The 16,729-nt window shown below is 36.1% G+C and overlaps 1 protein-coding gene across 3 annotated transcripts in view; it reads right to left on the reverse strand.

The window, feature by feature from the left end:
- Positions 1–16,729, reverse strand: part of ERP44 (endoplasmic reticulum protein 44) — a 137,964-nt gene that overhangs the window by 119,663 nt on the left and 1,572 nt on the right. The window contains exon 1 of one of the 3 annotated variants that reach the window (XM_074196736.1): positions 16,381–16,528. The exons of the other annotated variants lie outside the window; for them this stretch is intronic. The gene's annotated coding sequence lies outside the window, so the exon portion shown is untranslated. Of the gene's footprint in view, positions 1–16,380; positions 16,529–16,729 lie in introns of those variants that run through there. 3 annotated transcript variants of the gene reach the window in all.

The following is a 16,729-nucleotide window of genomic DNA, read 5'->3' on the forward strand; positions in this document are numbered from 1 at the left end:
AACCCCATTTGCCTTGCAAAAAACCTAAAATAAAAAATAATAAAAACATAGCATGAAATAATATCCTCCTCCAATGGCACAAAACCCTCAAGGAGGGAACAAACCATACTTCTAGGTTCCGTCAGACCCCAATATATTTATACAATCTATAACAATTTCATTAACACCTCCACCCAAGGGAATCATGAATAGATTTAAGTTATCCTTGATTAATCAAATAGCAACAAAAATGCCTTTAAGTTCTGACCTAATAACTGACCTTCTGAAGGGAAGCCATGCAAAAAATGATCATCACAGTTATTCTGTTGTATTTCTCTTCATCCTCCATAGATGCTGCCACAGTGATTTTGTATCCATTTTTCCTTATCAGACCTGCCAGTCAGTAGAGATACCTGTCTTTCTGCTTATTCCTAATAATACTAAGTCAAATACTAGAAGAATTCAATGAAAAGAAATTGACTTTGCTTTCTTTTTTGCAAGGTAATGGGGTTAAGTGACTTGTCCAAGGTCACACAGCCAGATAATTTTTAAGTATCTGAGACTACATTTGAATTCAGGACCAGTGGTCTAGCTGCCCCTTGACACTGCTTTCAAATGACAGGCTGGTTTTGAATACGAATTTGCCCAATATTCACTTAACCAAAAATGTGCCCCCTTTTCTGATGATTACATTTTCAGCAATTTCAGTCAAGAAGAAAGCTACGATTCAGAAATGGGGGAGATGATCTTCAATGATAAGAAAAATACCTGTCATAAAGCCTTTAAAATATTCTAACTATCCTCACTAAACTTACTTAGTATAGCTTATAAGGCTCCAAATATAGGATTATTCAATTAAACATTGCCTAAGAACCTCCAAATTCTAATTCCCAGGAGAAATAGGAGGTAAACAAAAAGCTGATCATCTTCTAACTTCAAATGGGTGAGGAAGCTTTTCTAAGCTCTTCGATGGACAGAGAATTTACAGATTTAAGTTTACTTGTTTATTTTAGGAATATTTAAACTGTTATGTCCAACTCAAGTCCTATTCCTAATTCATCAAGATTCAAGAAGACCAATCTAATAAAGTGCAAATTCCCATATCTATCACAGTAGAAAAGCTTAAAGTATGAATTTAGCAAAGGACAGTGATAGACCACATATCTCTCGCCCAATGAAAAGTTTACTAAGTTTGATAACAATTCATGAAGGTAGTCCACTAAAGTAATGATCAGTAGTAACAAAAATACAAAATTTTTGAAGAAGCTGAAGCATTTTAAATCATGTCATTATTTAGGACACACAAGAGCAAGGTATGAATTCTTTTTTTTTAGGTTTTTTTTTTTTTTGCAAGGCAAATGGGGTTAAGTGGCTTGCCCAAGGCCACACAGCTAGGTAATTATTAAGTGTCTGAGACCGGATTTGAACCCAGGTTCTCCTGACTCCAAGGCCAGTGCTTTATCCACTGTGCCACCTAGCTGCCCCGCAAGATATGAATTCTTAGAGATTTATTTTATCTCTTGCTTGGAACAAAATAATGTTTATCCTTCATTTTCGAAGAAGACCATGACATCAGAGTAGTAATACTATGACAAGTGCATGAATTGGATTTGAGTGAGGGGAGGCTGGGCTAAGTCACCAGCCTCACTTTCTCTCCCAGTGCCATCTGCACCCAGTGGTCAGATATGAATCAGGACAACTGGAGCAGTCAGGATTAAGTAACTTGCCCAAGATCACACAGCTATTAAGTGTCAAGTGTCTGAATTCACATTTGAACTCTGGTCTTCCTGAATCCAAGGCCAGTTTATCTACTGCGCCGACTAGCCGCTTTGGAACAAAATAAGCAATCTTTTTAATGGAAAAATATGGTAGCAATGACAAATGCTGCCTGAGTTTAAGAGTGTTATTTGTGATGAAAAGATCAGTGGTTTAGTTCTGCTCTAAACAAAATAATTATCCATAGGGAGTGGCTACCAAACTGCCAGGCATTACCATAGTTATTATTATTTTAAAATATCAACCAACTTCTAAGTACTGAATATCTATTATGCTTCCAACACTGTTAGTTGTTGTGAGAAAACAGAAAAGTATAGGGTGATCCCTGTATTCCCAAAAAAGCCCCAAACTTACAATTCAGCTTAAAATCATGCATGAAACAAGAACAAATAAAAAACAATAAAGTACAATAAAAGATCGTTTGCAAGTTAGTGCCATCCTTTTTTGCAACATTATCTCATTCTAACTAACCTACATTCCAGAAAAATCGACTACTCACTGTCCCTCAAGTACACTCTATCCTTTACCCATTCAATATTTTGCCCCTTTTATACTTTTGCCCCACTATTAACTATGAGTAGAATACCTTTCCCTTTTTCCTTTTTTTACATGTCACAACCTTTAAAGTCTAACTTAAATGCAACCTCCTCAAAAAAACTACTAAGAAGACTGAAAGGCATTTTGAAGATCCTCCTGTGTCCCCACTACTCCTTATCTGATCTTCCCAATTTGTAATGATCTTAATTCCCTCTAGCTTTACCTGTAATGATCTTAACTCCCTCTGACCTTACCAAGAACACTGCCAGCACTTCTCTCATGTTACAGGATGAGTAAATATATAGCATATCCTCCTAATAACTTCCTAAGAGCTCAAGAATTTTGACTTATCTTACTGGGCCAGTATTTGAAACAGAGCAGGTTCTTAATAAATGTTCAAAGTAACCCAATACAACAATAAAATATAGAGAGGGTTAGGATAACACCAATAGTACTTGAAAGTAATGCATGTTTTTCTTTCCCAAATAATATGCTTCAAACTTTATTATGATATGGGACCTGGCTCTCAGGTTCTCTCCACATGGATAGCTACATCAGTAGGGCATGAGCTCAGGCAGGCTGAAAAGACATTATGTATGGGCCTGATGATAAACTGTACATTTGGTTTGATCACCTAACAGGTACAACCAGTCTATCTTTGTTTGCAGAGATTTATCATAGTCTCAAAGTGATGGCTTTTCCTGATGCCAAATGCTAACCTGTAAAGGGTATGTTTAATAGTAGCAATTATCAATACCTAAAAAATCAGAGCTACATCCTGACATAAGTAATCTAACCACAGGTTTAGCTATTCCTATCATCAGTTAGTCAATCACTATTTCAGTTTATCTAGTCTATCTCTAAATATATAAAATTCATTTTGGAGAACTGAAGGAAAAGGAAAAGGAAAACTAATCATAATTTGAAAAAAGAAACACAACACTAGTCTACATGTCCTGTGTAGTATTTATATAAGAGCTGTGAAGTATACCAGCTGCCTCATTTTTGTTATACTATGTTCCCCCAGATTAATCTTAAACTGATAAAGTACATCGATAAGTGTCTGCTAACTTAAATTTTTATGGCATTTCTAAAAGATTAATATTTAACAAGCATTTTAAAGTAATACTCTAAGAACATTAATTATAAAATATAGATACTATGAGAAATAAAAGAGTTATGTCATAAACAACTTCAAAGTACCAGAATTGAATTTAATTGGTCCCTTAAACTAATATGCCCAAAATTATTCTCCAGGTAGAGCTGGAGCTATTCTATTCTGTGACACTTTTAGCTTTACTAAAAATAGTACTGGGAAAACTGGTAACTTGCAGGTTAAATACTACTGACATAGCACTAAAATGCATTTTTTTTTTTTGGTCTGGAGAAGAGTGTTAAATTACTTGGCCTCTGTGAGACTCAATTTCTTCATTTCTAAAAAAGACAGAGTTTGTTCTGGGCCAGGGCTGATTCAGAGCAGACAGATGGTTCAGGCTTAGGACTGGAACAAAATGAGACCTCACAATTCATATAACTTTTTTTGAAGTGCTACTTTGTCTCTTTGGGGGGTTTGGGGGGTTGAAAGGAAGACCAAAATATGAGTTCAGAAGTCCACATATAATATTAAATCTGACTGATATATTAGTTGCTTTATCAAAATGCCCCCCCCCTTTCTCTTCACTATAAAGGATGACTAAGGAAAAGATTGTATTAGGAAATGTAATTTTTTTTAAAAAAAGGACAAAGTTTAAAAAATATGGAGTTCTGTTTATGGGAAAAGCTTAGGGTCACTGAAAATAGGGTACTATTTCCCTAATGTAATTCGATTCCAAGTCACTATCCATCTGCAGTGTTTATGATATACAGCATGTATTAATGAATTAATTCAGTGAGCTGCATTCTTCATCTACTAGAATACTACTGTGTACCTATGAAGTTGAACTCTGAGCTGTTAAACTACTTAAGAGATTTTTCAGTGTCTCAGAACTTGGTCCAACAATCAGCACAATGTCATCCACAAATGAACAACCAGAGGAACTCATTATCTATGGGATATCCTTTTTCCATTTGAACTCTATGCAGTGCATTCTCCATGACCTCAGCAAATACTATTGGCAAATATATGTTTTCATTTGTTTAAAGGTAAACTGGAGGAGTAAATAAAGTTATCACTGTTGATACAACTATGAAGGAATTTTGAGTGCTTTCAACATATACAGAAGGACCATTTTACTAAAGGGTCTTTAAGATTGTATTTTGTCATACCAATACAACATAACTTCCTAAGCCATATAACCATGTTGCATTCTTTGAACACATGATTAAAAACTGCTGACTCTTATTTACCTAACTGCAAGGAGAGCCCCTTTGCCATCCTTCACTTACCTCAACTTCCTTTTATGTTCTAGTCTTATATATAACAAGAATATCAATACTAATATGGTTCACAACATGTCAAGCCCTGATACCTGGACAAGGATCTTATATCAAATGCACTAATTTAATTAAGTAATGTTTTAATGGGTCTAAAAATTGTAGTTCTCAGCATCCCCCAACCTCAATACTACAAAAGTAGAAAAGAACCAAACAAGACAGAAGGTTATTTTATAATTGTCAATGTTTCATATGTTGCCACAGGCAAAATATAGTGGGTTGATTACTGATGGTAGTCAATACTACTGGCTTACTGATGGCAAACCTCTTCATACTAATTTAATTTGCTCTTCAGAGAACATGGATGGTCTGTTGCTGAGTTGGCACAAGAGTTTTTTCAGTCAAAAGAATTTTTCTTTCTTTTTTTTTAATAAATTTATTTATTTTTCCAACTACCTGCGAAGATAGTTTTCAACATTCATTTTTTGGTAAGGTTTTGAGTTCTACATTCTTCTCCCTCCTTCCCTTCCCTAACTACCCCTTGACAGCAAATTATCTAAAATAGGTTATGTACAACTATGTTCAACATATTTACATATTAATCATGTTGTGAAAGAAGAATCAGTACAAAAGGAAAAAACTATGAGAGAGGGGAGAAAACATAAAACATTTTAAAAATTGAAAATAGTAAATGCTTTGGTCTTTTGATATTTTCCATCACAAGTCCTTTAGAATTGTTTACAAAAATTGTATTACTGAGGACAGCATAACTGATCAACACACAATGTGATCAGCAGAATCTTTCAAAGCTTGCATACCACTAGTACACCTTTAAGAACCCAGGGTCACCTCCAAGTCATGATAAGGCATCAAAGTAGAACTTTCTGAAGGACATATGACTGATTTAAACATTCTAATACTTTGTATACTCTAAGCATACATACAGTATTTGGATTCTTTTTGAAATTCAAGTACAAAATCTGTCAATATATAGGCTGTATAAGTGGATATATGTTCTCAATGGCTAGATTTTCCAGTATGACTGACAATACATGTGTGTATGTATATGTGTGTGTGTGTGTGTGTGTGTGTGTGTGTGTGTGTGTGTATACACACACACACACACATTTATATATATGTAAAATAAAAAATAAGAGGAAGCGTAGTGGGCTGTCAAGCATCTGACTTTTGCAGTCACCCTTTTGCACCATGGGGAGTGATTTTGGAGCCAGATGGCCACTGCACTCAAAATCTTTCTGAGTTTTAACAGATGGTGCTTATGTGGCTTTTTTGGCCATCTGTAATGTGAATTATAGTAATGTGACTCTATAATATGAGAACTAAATAATTAATGGTTCTTTGAAGTACTTTTTCCTCTAAGTTGTGACACAGATGTCAAAATAGTGGCAAGTGCAATTAAGATTGATATAAATAAAAATCATAGTATGTATTTTTGCCTTTAATACAAACATTTTAAAATACTAATATAAGTAAAGAGAGTATTCTTGCTAAGTGGTATAAATAAAAATGGAGCAAATACATTTTGTACTGTGTAAGATGAAAGGTATCATTTCCTTTGCATGGAAAGCCATCACTCTCAATTACCTGAGCACTCAAAATCATTTTAAAAATAAATCCCTGACTTATTATAAATGACTAGCTGCTTGAAAAAATGATTATTTTATAGAAATATATAATCTTTCTCCAGAGATGAAAGTATAATTTAGTAAGAGAGGAAAAATATCACCACATAAGAGAAAATCTTTGCCACCAAAAGTCAGACATAAAAAGCATGTTTAAGGGTAGACAATTTCAAATAAATGTTTTTATGGTGTCTCAAACATTCATGTAATCCTAACCTTATATAAGTAACCTACTAATCTCTTCTTATATACTGTCACCATTGAACAGATGGGATAAAAAGAAATAGTTTTTGCTACTGAAAGTGTAAGATACATACATATGATATTCCTAGAACATGTAGATAGTAATCACTCATTTTAAATTTCAAATTCAATGCTTATTAATTTCCAATATAGTAAGCAAGGCTATATTTTGAAGAAGACATAAAACTTAGATACAGCAAGGCTCCTTATCCTGTGGAGCTTACTTTCAGTCCAATAGAAGGAGGAATATATATGCAAAGAACTGTTATATAAAATAATATAGTATTAAGTACAAGGGACAAATGTGAGCATCAAGGAGTAACAGATCATATTTAACTAAGGGATCAAGAAAAGTTTCAAGGAAAAGGTGATATTTGAATTATACTGGGGGTCAAAAAGCATTCCTAGGACAGGAAATAGTATAAAGAAATTGCAGTAAGCTATGTGGCAGCAGAGTGGATAGAATGCCAGAGCTGGAGTCCTGAAGACTTGAATTCAAATCCTGTCTGAAACATTTACTAGCTGTGTGATCATAAGCAAGTCACCTAAATCGGTTTGCCTCAGTTCCCTTATCTGTAAAATGAGCTGGAGAAAGAAATGGCAAACCACTTTGATATCTTTGCCAAGAAAACCTCAAAAGGAAGCAGACACAACTGACAAACAACAATAGATAAAGGCAAAAGAAAAGGGAAAAAAATCCAAGATGTGTTGTATAACAAGTTCATAATTTCATATGCAAACATCGGTATTTTTGCTATATAGTGAACATATTGAAATGTTTATATTTGTTGATGATTGTCAAGTTCATAAAAAATGACAATTATAGGAGGAAAAAGTTAATATATATATTATATATATATAGATATATAGATATATAGATATATAGATATGTTTGTAGAGAACTTTGTATGCTAAGCTAAAAACTAAACTTTAATAGGCAACAGAGAATCATTGGAGGACCCTGTGCAGGGTGATAACCAGATAGATATTAGTCCCGCAACATTAGGAAGAAGAAGTGAAGGAAGAACAGATTAGAGAAAAATCTAATGAAGCAGCTAGGCAGCACACTGGATAGAGTATTGGGTATGAAATCAGGAAGACTCAAGTTCAAATAGGATCTAAGATTCTTAGTAGGTAGTGACCCTGGGCAAATCACTTAAGTTTCTGTCTGTCTCCGTTTTTCCCCAACTGCCAAATGTGATAATAATCTCACCTCCATTTGTGAAGATCGAGTAAAAAAAAATTTGTAAAGTGCTTATTAAGCACATGAGGTGCCTAATAAATGTTTATTTTCCTCCCCTGTTCCCCAAACTACTACAATTTTCCAGGACTAGAAGTTGAAATAAGAGAGAGGTAAGCAGAGGGTAAAGTTGAGATAGAAGCCACAAAACTTGGCTAACTGATAGATGAGAGAGAAGAAAGACTCAAAAATAATATCAAAATTCCAAATATATGACAAGGTGATTGGTGGTGCCAGCAAAATAGTAAACTGTGAAGGAAAACCATATTCTGGGGAAATGACAAATTCAGTTTTAGGTACATTACATATGAGCTATCAATGGGATACTCAAGCCATGTAAGCAGTTAGAGGCAAGCCTGGTAATAGAGGAGAAGAATCAAGTTTGGAAGGAAAAATTTGGGGAAATTAAAACTATGGTAATAAATGTTGTTAGCAAGAAAAAAATATAAAGAGACTTAGAAGACTAAGGACAAAACCTTAGAAGGGGAGGAGTCAGAAAAATGAAAAAGTAAAGAAGATTGAGAAGGAAAAATTAGAGAGGAAGAGAAGAGAACAAAAATGTCAAATTGCAAAGGATTGTAGAGAGAGTAGGTGAGGAGGAAGTGGAACCAGTTTTTCCCCTAACAAGTCTAGCTGTGAATAAATGGAGAAATAAATGAACTACCATCAGCAAATCAGAGATGGAAGATGCCTAATGATCTTAAAAATGTAACGCTCTCATTTTACAGATGAGGAAACTATGGCCCAGAAAGATAAAGCTATTTGTCCAACACGATGTCATCTCATCACAAGAGAAAGCATAAGACAGTGTTGTCCTTAAAGTATGTCAAGACATTTTTAATCCTATTCTGCACTTCCACAGGATGACAGATAATGCCTCATTAATTTCTACACAGCATTTGCTGAGAACATAAAATACTTTTATGGATAAGTATAATCGTTCACTTTATTTCCAAGACACTGAGAAATTAAACCACTTTTTAATACTTAAATTTTATTTTTAACAAAGCAAACACAAAGAATATAATCTTGGGAAAGAATTATGCAAAAGATCACAAAAAGTGACCTAGATCTGCTCTGTTTCTAATCTACAAAATGAAAAGGTTAGACTAGGGGACATAAGTGCACTTCTGGCTTTAAACTTCTGATCCTATAAGATCACAATGTTAATAGCAAGAGCAAGGACTACACAACCCATAGAGAACATTCAAGGGAAAAATGTATTTTGAACAAAAGACACCTGAGCATATTTGCTAAGAGATGAGAAGAAATGGTCAAAGGGAAGATGGAAGATAACATGAGAGAGAAGAGTCTAGTGATGAGCGTAAAATTGTTATTAGTTTGCAATGAATCTTAGTGATAGCACACACACACACACACACACACACACACACACACACACACACAAACAGTTGATTTGATACTCTTTAGTTTCTTTTGCAACAATGACTTTCAATCCCATTCATTTTGGCATCCTCACATCTGGCTACTAAAATAAAGTCCTATCTTCAGACTCTTTTCTCCAAAGCTTCTTGCACACAACTATCAAGCTAATTTTCTAATCTTTTATCCTATCACTTTTATCCCATCATTATCCTGTAGATGAGCTTTCCCTGGATTACCAAAGGCTATTGAAGCAAGAACAAACACTATTAAGCTTAGGATTCAAGAGACTTACACAGTATGATTCTAACCTACCTACTCCTCATTTCCTCAACATACAAGTTCAGTTCTAAGTAAACCTACTCACTGTCCCCAACATAATATGTATATTCCCTTTGTTCCTTTAACTTCTCTTTTTAAAAATCATCCCATGCTGCCTTTCTTTGCCTATTCAAATCTCAGTCAACCTTCTAATCCCAATTCAATTTACACCTCACTCCTCGATCACTCAGAATTTAATATCATCCTAGATGATGATTTCATCTGGATGTCTCTTTGGCACCTCAAGCTTAACATATCCAAAATGAAATTCATCCTTCCCATTAAATCTCCTCCACCCCCTCCAAAAGCCAAAACAATGAACTAAAAATATATAGTTAAATGTTCTCATTTTATAGATGAAGAAACTCAGGTCAAGAAAGGTGAAGCAAGTTGATCAGAAGTCACACAGCTAGTAAATAGCAAAACAGGAATGCTAGTTTTTTTTAAGCTTTTTAAGCTTTTAAGCTTTAATTTCAATGATCTACTACACTGTCTCTCCTTTCCCTGTTCTCCAATGACATTTATTGTCTATATCTCCTATTTTCATTGTCTTGCCCTCAAAAATGAGATCCTCAGCTTCTTGAGGGCAGAAACCATGTAATGCCAAACAAAATGCTTTGCTCAGAGTAAGCATATAACTATCTGTTAACTGAACAGATGACAACCTTATCATTAAAAATCTCAATTTTCTTAGTGAATATTTAATGAAAAATCAGGCTGATTTGTACTCTTATTAATTTTTTGTAATTTACTGACAAAATCTTGTATGATATTGTTGTAAATAAGATTAAATAATATTTACTAGATAGTGTAGTTAAGTAAATATGAGAAGTGATAAAATAAACAAGCATACCACCAAAGTAGCGACTGATTAATGGGAAGATGTCAGCCTAAAGGGAGGTCTCTAGAGGAATGCCATAAGGTTCTGCTCATGGTTCTGTTCTAGTCAACATCCCTATGAATGACTTGGGTAGAGTTGTAGATAAAATGTTCTTCAAGTTTTTGGTTAACAAAAAATACTAGTAGAGTTAATAGATAGTGGCTAATCAAAAAAACTTCAATAATTAGGATTAAAAAACCCTCAACTGATAGGGCAGCTAGGTGGTACACTGGAAATGGGTTCAAAACCAGCCTCAGACACTTAATAATTGCCTAGCTGTGGGACCTTGGTTAAGTCACTTAAACCCATTGCCTTGCCAAAAGAAAACAACACCCTCAAATTGCCTAGAATCTAAAATAAACCAAAGCTAAAAATAGTAAAATTTTATAAACATAAACATAAACATAAAACCTTACTCTTAGGTTGGAAGTTCAACCATAGAAATATAGAATGGAGAAACATGGCTGGATACAGTTCACTCGAAAAAATATTGGCACATTGTAATGGTGTGAATGAAGGATAGAACAGTCAGATTTAAAAAAAGTTAATGCATAATGATCCAAATTTTTTCTTTATTTCATTCTCCTAAACTACTCCTCTTTCTCTTTCATGGAAAAAAACAAAACACCTTGCCTTTATACTTTACACAGAGGAAAAAAGTCCCAATATGAATTTTTATCATTTTTGCTCCTTCACACTTTCATATACATTTTCACAATCTTTTGCTCCAAAGTCAGAGAAAAAAGAGATCTTTTTTGGTTAGGGTCAACAATTTCATTTCTGCCCTAGATCCCATTCCCTTCCATCTTCTCTAGTAATATACTCTAACACTTCCTTTTTTCCTCATACTTAATATCTCTCCCTTTCTACAATCCCCTTCTCTGCTATTTACCAAAATCTTCAGATCTTTCTCATCCTTAAGTCTTTATTTGACCTTGCCATCCCTTCTTTTTCTTTTCTTTTTTTTTTTTTAGGTTTTTGGCAAGGCAAATGGGGTTAAGTGGCTTGCCCAAGGCCACACAGCTAGGTAATTATTAAGTGTCTGAGACCGGATTTGAACCCAGGTACTCCTGACTCCAAGGCCGGTGCTTTATCCACTGCGCCACCTAGCCGCCCCTCCACTGCGCCACCTAGCCACCCCCATCCCTTCTTTTTCAATCAATAACATTTATCAAATGCCTATATTATGGTGCCAAACACTGTCCTAAGCCACCAAAAAAAGGGGTTGGGAGAAGCAAAACCTCCTTGCCACAAAAAACTTATAATCTGATAGAGGAAGACAACAGGCAACATACAAACACATACACACACACACGTATATATGAAAAACAGAGGGAAGTCACTGGAATGAAGAGGGGATAAAAAAACAGGAGGTTAGTAGTGAAAATGGAGCAGAGGGAGCAATCCAGGGACAGCCAGGAAAATGCCCAGAGCTGAGACATGGTGTGTCTTCATATAACGGAGGACTATGTGGTGGGGGGAGTAAGGTATAAGAAGACTGAAAAGGTAGGAGGGGAACTAGGTTATGAAGAGCTTTGAATGTCAAACAGAGCAGTTTGTATTCAATCCTGAAGGTGATAGGGAACCTTGAATTTACTAAGTATGTGTATGAGTGACACAATTAGACTTCTACTTTAGGAAAACATTGGTGGCTGAATGGTGGAGACAGATTGGAATGAGAAGAGCAGTAAAGCAGGCAAACCTACCAGTAGAATTTGGCAATAATAAGGTGGCCTGCACTAGAATGGTGGCTGTGTCAGAGGAGAGAAGGGGGAGTATTGGAGAAGTGTGGCCGAGGTGAAACAGAAAGACTCTGGCAACAGCATGGATACCTTAGGTGAGAGATAGTAAGGAATCCAGGATGACTCCTAGATTTCAAGTATGAGGAACTGGGAGGTTGGTTGCCCTCTATTAAAATAGATAAGGTAGAGAAAAGGAAAGCAGGTTCAGGGGGAAAGGGAATAAATTCTATTTTGGACAAGGTACTTGGACATCCAATTCAAAATGTCTAAAAGCAGTGAGAAATGTGACACTGGAGATCCACAGAGAATTTAGGGGAGGATAGCTAATCAATTTCCTAGAAAAGCTGGTCTATTCCCACCATCTCCATTGAACTTTTAAGTGATGACCACTCCTCTTCCTGTTTCCTCAAGCCTTCCTGGACATCTAAGAGTGATTTCTCCTACTTTGATCATTCATCCTCCCTCCTTCACTCCCCAAACTCACACAAATGAAGGGTATTCTATATTCTCTTTCTAGGTAACATGGTTATCTACCTATGAATTCTACCTATAAAATTACTAAAATGAATATAATGCTAGAGCATAATTTAGTACTACTCTCTCTTTTGAACTCCAGTCCTGCACCATCTCCTGGACACCATTACAAAGACATACGTACCATTATTATCTCAAAGTTAACATGTTCCATGTGGAACGCTTCCTCTTTTCCCTAAATGTAGATTCCTCCTGAAAAACACCTATTTCTGTTAAGAGAACTACTTCACTCCACCAGTCATCTAAGTTCATAACTCAGTGATCCCCTCTCCCTCAATGCTCACATCCAATCAGTTGCCATTTGTTAGTCTACCTCCCATATCTATTCCCCTTCTTAAAGCACTCAGCACCTCTCATCTATAGTATTAAAAAAGGCCTCCTACTATACCCAAAGGGCAACAAAAATATGCATACCCTTTGATCCAGCAATACCACTACTAGGTTTATACCCTGAAGACATGATGAAAAAGGGTAAAAACATCACTTGTACAAAAATATTCATAGCAGCCCTGTTTGTGGTGACAAAGAATTGGAAATCAAGTAACTGTCCTTCAATTGGGGAATGGCTTAGCAAACTGTGGTATATGTATGTCATGGAACACTATTGTTCTATTAGAAACCAGGAGGGATGGGAATTCAGAGAAGACTGGAGGGATTTGCATGAACTGATGCTGAGTGAGATGAGCAGAACCAGAAAAACACTGTACACCCTAACAGCAACACGGGGGTGATGATCAACCTTGATGGACTCACTCATTTCATCAGTGCAATAATCAGGGAAAATTTGGGGCTGTCTGCAATGGTGAATACCATCTGTATCCAGAGAAAAAATTGTGGAGTTTGAACAAAGTCCATTGACTATTTCCTTTAATTTAGTAAAAAAAAAACCAAACAATCTTTTTGTCTGATCTTGTTATCTCTTATACTTTTGTTTCTTCCTTAAGGATATGATTTCTCTCTCATCACACTCAATTTGAATCATTATATAACATGGAAACAATGTAAAGACTCACAAATTGCCTTCTGTGGGGGGGGAGTAAAATTAGGGGTAAAATCGTAAAACTCAAAATAAATAAAATCTTTAATGGAAAAAAAAATCACAAAAAAAGGCTTCCTAACTGACCTACCAGTTTCTTCTCCAAGCCATTTTCTATAGTTATGAAAAAAAATTAACCTAAGGAAAAGGTCTGATCATGTCATATCCTTCTCAAAAGTCTTTAGTGGTCCCCTATTGCCACCAGGATAAAATACAAGCCCCTCAAGTTATTTAGGTCTCTCTACAACCTGGTACTGACCAAACTACTTTTCTAGCTTTATCCTATAATACTAGAGTACTAAGTGCTCCCTAACTTCAATATACTTTTCCCCCACCTATATCCATTTGCGCTTTTCAGGGTTTTTCTTCCCTCTATGCATTTTGCATTTCCAGAAGCTGTTTTCCATGACTGAAGACTCCCTTTCTCAGAATCCTTAACTTCCTTCAAGGCTCAGCTCAAGAGCTCAGATTTTATCTATCAGGGGTTCTTAATCTGGGTTCTGTGTTTTTTTTTAATGTTTGGATAACTATACTTTCAAATAATTGGTTTCCTTTGCAATCCTGGATATTTTATTTTATTCATTTAAAAATGTTAGAGGGTGGGGTCTTCATTCAGACTTCACTAAACTGTCAACAGGGATCATGACCCTAAAAAGGTTAAAAACCTATGTCTTAAACCCTTTGTTGATATATTAATAATACTCTTTCCCTTCTGCAATTTTCTTATATCTTCTTATCAGTGTATATGTTACATTCTTGCCCTCAGGGCAGGAGACTGTTTCATTTCTGTCCTTCTGGGTCTAGCATGAAGGCAGTAACTTGCACAAAACAAAGACTTAAGAATGCTTGTTGAACTAAATTGGACAATGTAAAGATAAAAAGAAGTTAACAGTCCCAGTCTTGTCAGACCACGAGGAAAGAAAAGCCAAATTCTAAGGAATATATTTTAAGAGGAATCTTGGCAAACAGGAACATATTCAGATGGTAAGGCTTAAAGTTATACCAAATGAACTGAAGATCTCTTTTCCTGAATGAGAAAATAATTGAGGGTGAGAAGAAAAGAAAGGGATATATTACAATTTTTAATTAATTAAATCAAAAGGCTGACACGCAGAGGAAATATTAGATTCCTTTACTTGGTCCAACACAGCAGGAAAAAGGAGCCATGTATAGAAGTTAAAAAGACACAAAACTCCATTCTCTTTAAACTTTCCAAAACTTAATAAAGGGAAAACTTCTTAATAAGTAGAGTTCTTTAAAAGTGAAAAAGGATAGAGGAATTAGTGAATTCTCTTTGTCAGAGGTCTTCCAGCAGAGGTTGCAAAAGTATTTTTAAGGAATGCTGTTGCAAAGAGCGTCTGCTCATTTATGGCTTAAAGTAGGTGATCCAAGGTTCCTTTTCTGAAAGGCTGTCACTCATCAATTTTTTTCTTAGTTTTTAAGTTATTTGTCAAGTTACCATGGTCTGAACTAGACAAAAACTTCCAAAAAGCTGCTGCACAGTAGTTTCCCTGTTCAAAATTTTTCATGCTTTCTAATTTTCTTATGTTTCTCCTCTCCCATACCTTTTCCATACAGAGCCACAAACCAGATGAGTTGTGATCTATGCCAATGGAAAGAATATTTCTAAAAGAACCACAGGTCCACAAAAATATCTTTTTTTACATAAAAGGGGTTGTTGTCAGATGAACTCCAGATCAGCTCTATCTTGGGCAGAAACAGTCTCTCAACCACTTCAAATGTGAAGTTAAAGAACATATCTTCTACTTGTCACCTATCACATCTTACTATGGACATACTGTGGTTTCTCAAAAATAAATTTATAATGAAGTGGCTAAAATTAGTGTGTCATCGATTTGGAATGAGTCTATCTATGTAAAGTGCATTTAAGTTTATATTAAGCAGTTTGATTCAAGGAACAAAAAGCACAGGCTTTGGAGTCAGAAGACCTGGATTTAAATTGTGCCTCAGTTTTAGTATCTGTGATCTTGAGCAAGTAACTTAACCCCTTGAGGCATCATTTTCCTAACCTCTAAACTGAAGGGATGGAGCCTCTCATGTCTCCTAAGACTTGTGATTTTACTGTTTCTCGACACTCCTGATGGGGAAACTTCCTCTTCCAAAATTTTCTCTAATAGGTCTTTTAAGAAGTTTTCACTATTGAAATTATTTTCTTCCACAGAGATTCACCGTGGCATCTATCTCAGAGTCATGCCTGTTTCTTCTACTATATTTAGTAATCAATTGCATTTTATATAAAAACATATAAATATATATAAAATTTTATATAAATATATATATGCCTTATTTTTTACAGTTGTATTACTTTTAATTTTTATAATATTTTTCCTTTTAAAAAAAAGTCTGTAAGATCCTAAAGTCTTGTAGAGGCATTTCTGCATGGGTTCAGGGGCAGCCTGGAGGGAAATCTCACAGTCCCATATAAACTATCTTTTCACCTCATTTAACACGTCTCAAATACAAACAATCTTAAAACTAAACACGCTGCAGTAGAACCAGAACAACTCCTTCTACATGATGGGTACTCGATGTTAGCTGAATTGCATCAGTCTTCTAAGTCTCCCTGTGAAGCCCCGGTGAGCTCTCACTCAGACCTCATTTCTCATCAGCAAAAAAGAGGGAAGAGGACGACCCGGTCCCATCCTGCGGTCCTGAAGCGGTTCTAGTCTTACCCGTGACACTCAGTCCCGTTCCCTCATCCGCAAAAACGTGAAGACCGCCTAGGTCTCTAGGGCCCCTTCCAGTCCCAGCATCCGACCGAGGCTAGCCCACTTCCAGCTCGGGCTCCCGGGGGGCCAGGCCGGGCTCCGGAGGACCAGGCAGGCCTCGACCCTTTCCCAAAGCACAAAACTTGTCCGGGCCGGGCCACCCGGGCTGTGGCCCGGCTCGAGGTGTGCCCGGGGGCTTGAAGGGCGGGCAGCGGCGGAGGGAGGTCCAGGCGGCCCCGCTCCCCCACCCGGGCAGTGCCCGCCGGGCGAGTTCCGCGTCCCCGACCAATCACACGGAGCCACACCAGAGGGA

This window comes from Macrotis lagotis, chromosome 8, assembly GCF_037893015.1.
Source record: "Macrotis lagotis isolate mMagLag1 chromosome 8, bilby.v1.9.chrom.fasta, whole genome shotgun sequence".
Lineage (NCBI taxonomy): Eukaryota > Metazoa > Chordata > Mammalia > Peramelemorphia > Peramelidae > Macrotis > Macrotis lagotis.